Below are 13,123 nucleotides of genomic sequence, written 5' to 3'. Positions count from 1 at the left end.
TCGCCACTTCATATTTACATTTCTCACATTTAGCATTGAGTTCTTTATTTTATGATGTTTTTTTATTACTCCAAACCAAGATGTCACAGCTTCCATTGAGTTACAACTCAACTTTATTCTCTAGTACATTCTTTTTTTTTCTAATACAGATTCTTTGAATCAAAATAAAAATTAGAATATTTTAGTTGAACTAAAAGTCCTTTCATAAATTCTAAATATATCTCATTAACAAAATATAAACAAAAACCCTACTTAAATAAAGAAACGAACAAACAAATTTCTCTATTAGTAATCGAACTCTAGAAATGCCCCTGGTGTGCACACATGCTGAGACCTTCCACAAAGGTACAAGGTGACCGTATGATCGAGGTTTCACTCAGGGAAGGATGCTGAACCCCTTGTATTACTCCACAGTTTGCACCATAGTGTGTTTGATTGCAAACAATACTGAGGAGGTGAGGATTGAGGAGATGAAACAACTTCTCTCTCAATGCCAGAATAATTATGGAGCTAGTCACCGCTTTGGAGTGGCTCAACAGATTTAAATTCATCTGTGCTTCCATTACAAAAAACACCTACTTTGAAACTTTCTGGAGGGTCTGAGGATAGCCTGGCTGCCCAATTCAATCTTCAGCCATTTTTACAAGTGTGAAGGACTTTTAATACACATGCTCCTCATGCTGTGTCAGAAAAATGGGTTGCATCATGAAAGACTTATCTATCCTGCACATTCACTTTTCTCCTTTCAGTCCTCGGGTAAAAAGATCCATCAGATCCACCTCAAGACGTGTATCTTCCACCCCAATACAAAGACTTTTCGACTCACATCCTCATTGCAAGACCTCCCTTTTACAATCAATGCTACTGCAGTTATATTTTAATATCTATGTGTACATAAATTTAGATTGTTTTTTTCTACTTTTGGGTTCTCACACACTGTGTGTTCTTTTAACAACACACACTGTCCCAATGCAGCTTTACAAAAAAAAATCCAGATATTAACTCGGCATTAAAGTGTTAAGTTTAACCCTGATTCATTCCAACTTGAGAGCCTTCACCATGGGAAATCATAGCTACTAACCATAGGACTCATTGGAAAGGTGTTCTGAGTAGATCGTCATTGAGAAGAACAATGTTATACTTTGTGGAAAAGTCTAGAAGATTTGCAGGGTGACTCCCAGTTAGTAGAAGCTTGTAGATGCGGCTGTGTATCTCTTTTGCAGAAACTCTATTTCTATGTGTAGCAGAGCGGTAGGAGAAAGAATGTAACAATTCTAAGTTTGAGAATTAGAAAATGCCACAAAGGCCCTTAGGGGCACAACATTCGACTACGCCACCCCTGAATTTATGAGGGGAACAGTCCCAAAAGGACACAGGTTCGTTACCTAAGGATGAGCAAGAGAAGAGGGCACGAGATTTACACAATAAATCTTTATTTTTACAGTAGTGCAGGATTAAGATTCTCAGAAGAAAATATAAAATCTTCAGTCACTAAACACGAAATCAAATAGACAGAACACAAAACATATACTTTAAATGGCCAGGCCTTTCAAGAGCAAGAGGAGATAACACATGACCCAGCTACAGCACAGTGTCAAGCCACACAACTCACACGTGTGGAAGGTACACATCAAACACAGCACACAGTGTAAAAGCCAACCTCAATAGGTACAGCAATTATTTCCTCAACCCTCGAAGACGACCCACCCAACAACAGTATGCCAAAAATAACCACAAACAAAAAGAATTAAATGCAAAGACAAATCAACATTCCAAAACCAAAACAAAACAGAAATTCCTCTCGAGTTATATGAAATATACTCACAATATAAGTCAAACAAAATAACAAAACTAATCAATAATAAAAGCAAATAGCCCCGACTCAGAGGGGGCAAAAGACCTACTTATTGACAGTATGAGATGGTATCGTTTGACGATAGTTAGTACATACAGATTTACTAGATTTTACTATCACTAATACAGATTTAATAATGCATACTTCAAACAAACAAAATACACAGAGATGAGTGCTAAAACAAATAACAACATCAAATAAATAAAACAACAAAACTAAGACATCGACTAAGTGACTCGCCGTTAAACGCCTCAGTAGATGGAAGAGTTGACGTAAAACAAACACAGAACTGTCAACTAAAATACTGATACCCGGCATGAAGCCCCGTTGTACCGAGTTGGAGTCAGAACGACCCACAAGGTTAGTCCCAGAGGCAAAACAACAGCACAGTCATACCCATGGACGTAACCCTCTCATCACTCAGAAAGTGGTTGGACAACCAGATCAACTTGCAGCGATTAGCAGTCATAACTCTCACTAAATGCAATCATCTTCACTAGATTGACTTTTCTTGCTCACAAACTGGAGGCCAACCCACACTGAGATAGCAACAACAGTGGGACAATATTGTCCTGGGGCAAAACCATGAATGGGGTCCCCCGAGAGGGCAGTGCCAGCAATGACGCATAGCCAGGTAACCCAGAAACCTGCCTTTATATTATTTATTCACTTATCACGTGACCCAACAAGCAATTAGTCTCATTCACTCTGCTACATATGCATAAAAACCTGTTTGAGTCTAATATAATAACTAATATGCAACCCAGTGATGCTCATATTCCTTGCTACAGTAGGTTGCGGAGAATTAAAATACAATCTGTTATAATTACATTACAGGCTACTTAAGGGATTTTCTGACGACGATGTTATTTTATTTAGCTTACACAGTGCATGGGAAATGGCCTGATGTGAACATGGATGTTCAGAACAGGAAGCAGGAGCGATTAGTTACAGGGAGAAATTTTGTGGACTTCAGTTGAACCTGACTTTAAATGATCCCTGATGAAAAAAAAACAGAAAAAAACAAAAACAGCTCCATTGTGGATTCCGAGGAGTCTGTTTCCAAAATAAAAGGAAGTCAGGAGGTTTCAGTTTTGGAGCTGGGGTGGGTGAAAAACTTGCTTAAGGGTATTTAGGGATGTTTTATCCTGTTTGATGCAGTGAAATGCACTGAACTACAGCACTGAAATGTCAAAGAAAACAAGCAGTAGAGCAGAAACCTTAGACTAGAAATGCGATTACTCATGCACACAAAAAGAAGACAAACAAAATCGGATTCCATAAATTGGTTTGCATGACGTGTGCTGCAACAAAACGATGTCTTAGCAAGTAATATTTTGAATAGGGGCAAATTTCTATTCAGCTATTTACAGTAGGTTATTCAACTTTTGCTCGTGTCATGCTTTAAATTGTCTTAGTGATATTCAGCAGAGAATTTTGACTTATTACAAAAAAAGTATTCTTAAAAAGAAATCTGTAAATCAGGAAGATCAACCAAGCAAATATTGGTTAATGTGGCTCAGTGATATCAGAGAAAGCAATCTGGCACGAAACAAAGAATAGTTGTCCACAGACTCACAGATGACAATCAGTCATGATGATAGATGCAACCTAGCTGTCCAAGAACATATTTTTATAGCACCTGGTGATTTGCATAACTTAACCGACAGTATCTTCAGTGCTTTTGGGTGATAATTTCCACTCTCGAAAGAAACATCTTCTCAGCCCTCTGTATTCTAATGTCGCACCTCATGTGTAGCACCGTGACTGAGACATCGCTTTGACTCGGTGTCTGTGTTTGTGCATGAGAGCTGCTTTTCCTTCATTTTTATAATAAATAAAGTTAAACATATTCATCAGGTAAATACTGACACATCACTAATATGAATAGAGATAACATTATTAGCCTGTTAGGATTAGGCTTAGAATTGGACTATAGCAAATACGGTGATATTTTGTTCATTCAGAAAGCTGGATAAAAAGCTTGTATGAGAGAGATCAGTTTGTTTATCTTTATTCTAGTCAGACACTCAGTCAGTCCCGTGTGTCTCTGAGTGTTTACGGTAGATTTAAGTACACTGTGTTTTTTTTCATTAACCCTTGGGAAGAAAAGGTGCATTGAGTTCTTTCTTATTTTTGGTATGTTTTGAGTTTATTTTGAATTGTCCTGCTGTGACACCCAGTCTCTATTCGGGGATTAATTAAGAACTCTGAGAAACTGAGTAAATGTCTATATACAGCTGCTATAATGGAAGTAAGAACAGGACTTTTTGTTTTGCAGATGTTAAATGTAGCTATAAATTGATATTAAAACATGTTCTGTAATTTTAATTAAAAAAATAATACTAAATTCTAAAAGCTACACTAAATTCAGAAACGATGCTGATTTCAATTTCTCAAAAGCTCCTCTTGAGGCTATAGAGTTAAAGACAGTGTAATGATTTATAAACCAACTCTCTGCTGTCATCCAGCTGAGGATGAGTTCGCTTTTGAGTCTGGTTCCTCTCAAAGTTTCTTCCTCGTATCATCTCGGGGAGTTTGTCCTTTTTTAATTCTGCAAATCTGTGCCCATGGTTAAAGACTTTTGATGCCTTAGTAACATACTCCTACTGTGCAGCGAATCACAGCGAAATTAATCCCAGCACTATTAATATTCTATGTGGATTTGTATCTGGCTTCATTCCCCTTCAAACAGGATCTCTTTGAATCTTAAAAGATATATCGAAACCGCTACTGACGACACCGATAGCCCCAGGGAACATGATAAGGTTTTCTATCTTTTTTAGACTTCCAGATTTACAGCATCACTTCTTATGGTATTTTTCTGTTTCTTTTTTTTTCTTTTTTTTTTAATTTGGAATAACAATCAATAGGATCTTGGAGAGATGAAAGATCAAGCAATGTCTCTTATCGTTAGCAAAAAAAAAAAAAAATAAGTCAACAAGATTTCTGGAGATATTCTAAATCAAAGAGTTTTGTGAAGTCTGAAGTATATCCATTGTTTTGGTTTGTTTATAGAATGTTAGTTTATTAAATAAATCATTCCTTTTGATAGGATGGGTTTCGGGTTCATTTTGGCTTTAGTTCTTAGCATTTTTTCTTCTCAGCTCAGTTCATGGATGTCTCTGTTCATTATAGGAGGATTATTGAACCATTTTATGTCAATCTTTCTTTTCTCTGCATGAGTCCCTCAGCCATTGATGGTAATGATATTCATCATGATATTAAAATTAGATAATAATTTTAAGAACTGTGAGTGTGGTTATCCCATAAACAAATCAGTCACTTATCACTCACATTTAAAAAATACAGAGAAATGTATTAAAATTGATGCAGATTTTCTGCAGATGGGACACGTGACATCATCAGAACGCTCATTCACCCAAAGCATCGAGTCACTTGCGTGGTGGGAGTTTAGAAGGAGAATCATGTGCTTGCAATTTCGCCAATTCAAGTCAGTTTTTATGCTACATGCTAATGCTAGTTGAATTGCAAAGTTTGAGAAAATCAAACAAAATCAAGCATTTTTGGCTACAAGAATCATAAAAGAATCATCAAAAGAATCATTAAAAATAATTAAAGCTTTTATTTTAACATACGTTATATACCTTTCATGTACGCTATATGTACACCATATGGAAGCATCGATGACTGAAATGTTCTACTGAGATTCTCATAGACGTTCTAATTTCAGGTCTCATGACTCGATCTATCTGCCAATCAAATAGCCACAGCAGACCTTCTACACTTGAATCTTATTATCACGTTGTCCTTGTATGCAAAAGTTTTAAAAATAGAGCATATAGTAAAGTAACAGTACGACAGCGACAGAGCATAAAGACCATCATGACTTACTGTGTTTCCAGATCTTCCAGCCTGATGTATAACTTTTTTGCTGAGAGAAAACAGAGTATCAATTTATCCGTTTATGCTTCATTCCAGTCAGCTTTGAGGTGTATTCATCTTCATTAACAGGGAAGACAGAGAAGCCTGTGTGTCTCTGGGTGTTTATGTAATGGGACAAAAGATGAGCATTGATTGGACTACATTGATTGGGTTTTTGCACATAGAAAAAAACCCCACAATATTTATTGGACTGTCCTCTCTTTATTTGTTTTTCATCTGGAAGTACAGCATGTTAAACCAATTTAAATCAACATACTGTGGTTGCCATTAGACACCAGTATTTTAGTTAGATACATGAGACTGCTGCGGAAACCATAAAGATGACTTTGGACTGCAATTAATGTGATCAGTTCACTATGATGACTTTAGGACTGCAATTGTCTCAAACATTGCATTGTTTTGCACTCATGTCTACATTAGCGAAACAAGACAGACTTCACGTTAGAAACAAAATTAATTTCCTGTGCACAAAATTGCACTTATTTTTGGTCGTATGGTACGTACACCTTTTATCAATTGAGTTATAATCTCACTCATCAGTGTCACCCAGATGAGGACGGCTTCCATTTTGAGTCTGGATCTTCTCAAGGTTTCCTCCTCACGTCCAGATTGCTCATTAAGCATAAATATACATTTCAAATGTATATCCTGAAATGATATCTTCCTGTAAAGTTGCTTTGTAACAGTGTCCATTGTTAAAAGCACTATACAGATATAATTTACTGTAAAAGACAATTCTACTAAGCTTACTGAACTTATAGGCAGGAGATGAAGAGAATGGTTGAGAGAAAATTTCTAAATACTGTAACTTTCTGTGGTTGTTTTGTGATTTGAGCTAGCTAAGTAATTTTGTCTATCTCTACAATGGCACCATGCTAATAATAATAATAATAATAATGATAATGGTGATAATAATAATAATAATACTACTAATAATAATAATAATAATAATAATAATAATAATAATAATAATAATAATAATAATAATAATAATAATAATAATAATACGAAGAAGAAGAAGAAGAAGAAGAAGAAGAAGAAGAAGAAGAAGAAGAAGAAGAATGCCAGTTCAATACAAAGGCTGCAACAGACTCCCACGATCCTGTACTGAGAAGATAAACGTTGCTGAGGATAATCTTTCAAATGCTTCCTCAAGTCAGGACCCAGTTATCTACCTGCAAAAAAAAAAATGACATGAGACACTTAAAAAAAGGACAATGTGTGTTTTAACTCTGATTCATGTCTCTGGATCCAGTGTCGTGTTAGTCCATGTGTCTCATGTGATTAAATAGTGGAGATTTTTCCATTTTTCATGCTCAGTTTTGTCCTCAACACTTTATTTTAGTTAGCTTCTACAGTACAGTAAGCAGCCCAGGAAATCTGCAAAGCCTCTCAAAGAAGCTCTCGCTTTCAATCCACAGTCTGATGCAAGCAGAGGAGAAACTCTTTTCTCTTTGTACAGTTTACCCATGCTATAAGTTATGCATGGGCAGTGCAGCTTGATCGGGCAGCCTCAATGCATTTGTGTTTTAATAATGTGTCAGTGTAGCAGATATTAATATTCATGAGAGAATGAATCTATGCTTCTAATGAAAGCTTTCCACTAAAATTTCCTTCCGTCTCTGTCTTTTTTTAAATTCTTTTTGTGTTAATTGAACATTGTATATGTTGAATATATTAATGTTTTAAGTGTGTTAGCAGTATTTAAAACAGTTTTAATTTTAAGTTTAAAATATGTTTTATTTGCACTGGTATCATTATGTTATTTGTCATATTGATTAATGGTTAAGGTGTTGGATTACCAGGGTGTATGTGGTGTATTCTGTTGTTTTTTATTGCAGGTATCGTTTATCTGTTATTTTTATCCCATTTTCCTGTGTATTTATTATTATTATTATTGCTATTATTATTATTATTATTATTATTATTATTATTATTATTATTATTATTATTATTATTATTATTATTATTATTATTATTATTATATAAGCCTTTATTTTGTCACATCTTCAATACAGCATAGTGAAATTCTTTCTTCACATATCCCAACTTTATAGGTTTGGGTCGGAGCGCAGGGTCAGATATGATACAGCACACCTGGAGCAGTGAGGGTTAAGGGCCTTGTTCAAGAGCCCAACGGTGGCAGCTTGGCAGTGCTGGGTTTTGTTATTATGGGTATTATTATCTACATATTATCACCTTTTTGTTTTAATTTCCAAAAGGATTTTGAGTAATGTATACTGAGCAGAGGTGATATTATCATGAAAGACCAAAAGTACAGATTCCTATGTTGTAATCTGTTTATTTCATGAAGTGACTAATAAACTTTCCGTATCCAGTTCTGCAGTTCATCGTCCAGCAACACAACAGAATTTGGATGGTTACATCAACAGTGCAACAACATTTTACCATGAAGTATATACACAATGTACGGACATAGTGAGATATCCTCTAGTTAGCTGTCAGTGACAAAGGTGTGTTTCATTTTCAAATGGTAGGCTAAAGATGCCATTCTTCTGTGATACCATGTGGGAGTGCTGCAAATGCTGACATTATTAAACCCTTGAACAAAATGAAGTGTGTAAAAATTCCTCATTCCCCATGTAAAACAAATTACCTGTGTAAAAATTGTTTTTTACCATGTTTTTGCCCTATGGTAATTACAAAAAGCAAACAAACAAACAGTTTGGTTGCCTTTGTATTTATTTAACCTGAATCCTGAATGCTTGGCATAGACTTTCATAAGCTTTACACTCTACAATACTCTGCACACTTTTTCAGTTCAGTTCACATAGTTCAGGGCTTTGTAACACAAACCAATACTTCCATTTTGTTGTCTTTGAACCATTTTTTGTAATACTGAAAGAATGCTTACACACTTGATGCCACCACCCTCATACTAGACATGATGCTGCCACCCCCGTGCTTCACAGTTAGATTGATGATGCCACCACCCTCATACTAGACATGATGCTGCCACCCCCGTGCTTCACAGTTAGATTGATGATGCCACCACCCTCATACTAGACATGATGCTGCCGCCCCCCTGCTTCACAGTTAGATTGATGATGCCACCACCCTCATACTAGACTGATGATGCCGCCACCCCCGTGCTTCACAGTTAGATTGATGATGCCGCCACCCCCATGCTTCACAGTTACAATGCTCTTACTTAGATACTATTTAGACAGTATTTATTTAAACGCCTCAGCCATTTTCCTCCACACTCAGCATTGATCATTTAGGCTGATTAACTTTTTCATGACCAGAGAACAGACACTTACCAAAACTCTGGCGATCACCTCTAACTTATAAACGAGAATGGATAAGCTTTAGCATTAAAAACCACAAGTAATTTTAACTGATGTTTGTTTACATGCTAAATAAATACATTAAAATGCTTTATTTAATCCATGACTAAAAATAAATCCCCATAAATGAGCAAATGAGATTTTTCACACCTCTCTCGTGACTCATCCCAAGGCTAATTTTCCTGCTGTTGTTCATTTCACTCAAGCTTCCCATTGGCAATATCATCATGTGGCATGGTTTCACTGTTACCAATAGATACACACAGACTGCCTACATAAACGTTTGTATTCGAAAGTGTACGTGACCTTTTGCATTCAGCTTCAGAGGTGTTTCTATTTTCTGATTGTTTGCACATCATTCATTCTTTTTGAAGACTGAGCCCCCTAAGGGCTAAACCCTAAAATTTCATTAGAAATGTACATAAATATATACATGTATGTATGCATGTATATATTGCTACACAGGGTCTTTCATGCAGTTTTTTTAATATTAAATAAACAACATGTTGAGCATTTTGTTGGATTTTTCCAATTGCATTTTTTCCAATTCTTTCCCACTCAGTGAACTGAAGATTTACTGGGAAGTCTCTACAAATTGGCCTCCAATTTTCTGAAAGCTATTTTCTGACACTTGCAAAAATTGCTGTTGTGGATATTTGAAAGTTCATTTCCTTTCCATGTTGGTAATTAGGGAGTTAAGAGGGTAGAGAGGTCATAAATGACTGTAATATACAGATACTCAGAAATGATTTACTTCCTTTTTTTTTTTTTTTTACATTTGGTGTAATACCTAGTGTATGTTCACATGAATGTGATATTATCTTTATTAAGGTTCAAATGGTAGACGAATGGCAGCATGATTTAATAAAAAGAAGTGCAAGAGGGAAGCCGTGGGGATTAAGCTGAGGGCTGATAATAGAGGAGGATGGGAATGGAGTGGAAATCGACATCCCAGATGTGATGTACTAGACAGGTCTGTATAATACTGAGCAGTACATTCTATATATGAGTAAAGGAAGCTTATCTAGTATTTCTGTTTGTTTGTACCTGGATTTGTTTCCTGGATGCTGCTGGTGTGCAATTTCAATAGCCGCTACAGCTAAAATTTTCAGATAGGTTTAGTGAGTGGTGTATTATTATTATTATTATTATTACTTATTTCACTTTTCTGATTATTTTGTGCCAGTCAAATGTTTTGAAGAGTTGTAGAAATTTTTTTTCACCAAACTTTACTATCTGGTTAACAATAACTGGTTATACATATACAGTACGTCAGCCTGTTTTATTTGCTAATGCCAGGTTAGATTAGCATTGGCTCCAGTAGCTGCGAACATGCTGTATAGTATTGGCTAAACTTATGAGTCATCAAAGTACAATGACTATCTTTAGGACAGTTTCCAGTATCTTTACGACAATGTTCTTTCTTCAGCTTCCAATAAGGGTTATTTGCTGAAAGCTGACGCATCACATTAACTGTAGGATTCTGCACAAGATTTTGGCTGGATTTTGTGTTTAGAGCATTTGGAAGAAACCCAGTGTTGACAAATCTCAGTGATGTGGCATGAGGAAGTAACCTTCAGAGGATACGGACTGAAAAGGAAACCCATCCTTTTTCTTGGTGGCACCAGATCATGGGATTATCAATCAGTACAGTACCAGATGTAGATGAGGGAAGTCAAAAGTGTGTTGAAAGCAAGTTCCACAGCAGGATTATTATATAAGTGTATTCATGATTACAGTAGAATCAGACAGGTTAAACTGGGAAAGCAAGTTTAGCTTTGGTAGTATAACTAAAGGTAAAACAGGCATGAGGGCGAGTGAGGACGCAAAACATCCACCATCAACAAACTTTAGTGATAACGTGTGTGTGTGTGTGTGTGTGTGTGTGTGTGTGTGTGTGTGTGTGTGTGATTGTGTCTTTGCCCATGAACCCTTATATCTGTACCTTTATCTTTAAGAGGAAAACTACTAAACAAAAGTTTAACTAAAATTTCCCTCCACCTCTGTGTGTTGTGAGACTGTTCCGTGCTTTACAGTATGTGCTTTAGGGTGACTTTAAAGCAAAGCCAAGGTCAATTTATATGCAGGGTTTTGTTTCTCTCTGTGCTTTAAGTGCCAATTTATGTGCAAAGTTAAGGCACAGGGAAGAAGCAGAGGAAAGCACGAGATAATGGCAGCTGTTTGTAAAATAGCACAGAAGGCAATGTACTTGGAGCGCTCTGACAGTGTGTTTAACCATACACACTGACACTCAGGCACACACAGACATGACAGATGGTAGCAGCTGCGGATGGTTGGAGGAATGAAATGGTACATGGGTCAGCTCTAGAGGGCTGCTTTCACTCTCATGGGGTGCAGGAAAGAGGTGGGGTTTTTGGGAGGTGGAATTTAGAAGAAATTACTGCATGAGCAGGGAATAAGCACTGAGCTGGCAAGATTTGTTTGTGAGACTTTTTTTATGGTTACTGAGCTGTGAGCAAGCTTAACTCAAAGTGTTCGGTTCTATGTTTACTGATTAGGTCTGGGGCTGTGTTTATAGTGCCTTCTGTTCTGTTTTTTTTTAGAGCTTCCCGTTCGAACTATTTTTGAACCGTTCACACGACTGATTGACTTCATCAAGCTTTCTTAACTGGGGTTACGTTTAATCGGCTTAAACAGCTGACAAAAAAGGAGAGCTATGCAAACCACACTTCATAACATCTAAAGTGTAATTTCTAAATATTGTGTGTGGACTATATTTCAATTGAGAGTTTTTTGCTTTTAATGACATTTCACTTTGCATCTATTTTTGCTAAACTGTATTTTCACATTTCTGGAGTCACCTTTTAAGCCTGTCAAAATCACAGAGTAGGTGTGTAGTGTTTAGTGACAAAACACTGCATTGTCAACATCCATCCTCACTTCAATCACGACGCACAATCAATCATCAGAGAGGAAGATGTCTCCCACTGGGAAAGCTATAAAATGACCTTTTCTCCAAACAGTCGCATTCTCGTCCACAGCATGATTCAGACTTCGACCATAAATGTTAGTGTCCTCTTCAGAAAGCAAGGAACTGTGACAATTCTCTGCTAAAGTTGTGTGTATACATAAGGGTGGTTGTGTGTGTTTGTTCAGCATTAACACATTAACACCGCACATGTTTGTACACAATACACCCCTATTTATGATACCTACTGCACCTCCGGTACATAACACTTCCACTCCCCATAGCTGTATATCTTTCTTATTCATTTATTGTAAATATACCACTGATACACTTCTGGATTGATGCTAAGTTTCATTGGCTTTGAACATCTACCATCTATCAACTGCAACATGTAAATAAAAAATAGTTCATATGAAAAATATTTTTTGCATAATTCAGCCAGTAAGAGCTTAAGTTCGAACCAGGAACCTTGCAGCAGTGAGGAAGTGACACTAGCTGCTGCACACACCGTGTACCAGCCTCAGTAGAGATGTGTAGGGTTAAGCGTGGTAGTAAAAGTATTTAGTATAAAAATATTTAGTAATATTTAGTAAAAGTTCATTATCGTGTGTACAATGGTGCTAATAACCAACGTTACATTATCACATGTATTTGTTTCTCATCCACTAGAGTAAACAGGCCCTGAAAATACGCTTGCCATGTATGTTTACGATGTTGCTAACACTACGGTAGTAACCGCTTCGAACTAGGATGTGGACTTGTGCACAACTGGAGGGCAGCTCGATCAATCAAAATAAACACACACAAACCCTCAGCTGTGATGCTCTTATAATACAAATACAACTAATTTTTTTGTTCTCTATATCTTACCATGCTGTACCAATCATAAGGTCATAATATAAAAGTCTTTGCTTTAAGAGTAAACTGATAATCAGCTCTATGAACAGTTATAAACAGCCAAAAATACGTTTTAGGTTTTATTTCAATATTGTTTTATAATATCAACAAACGGAAAGAAACAGGACATAGAGGAAAGATCCTACAGAGAGTAAAGATCACTTAAACCGGTAGCAGAGATCAGGCACTCATTGATGTTATGCATGAGTAGAGAGCTGCGTGCTG

The sequence above is a fragment of the Tachysurus fulvidraco genome, chromosome 4, assembly GCF_022655615.1.
Source record: "Tachysurus fulvidraco isolate hzauxx_2018 chromosome 4, HZAU_PFXX_2.0, whole genome shotgun sequence".
Taxonomy (NCBI): domain Eukaryota; kingdom Metazoa; phylum Chordata; class Actinopteri; order Siluriformes; family Bagridae; genus Tachysurus; species Tachysurus fulvidraco.
The sequence above is the reverse complement of the archived record's forward strand: the minus strand, read 5'-3'. Positions refer to the sequence as shown.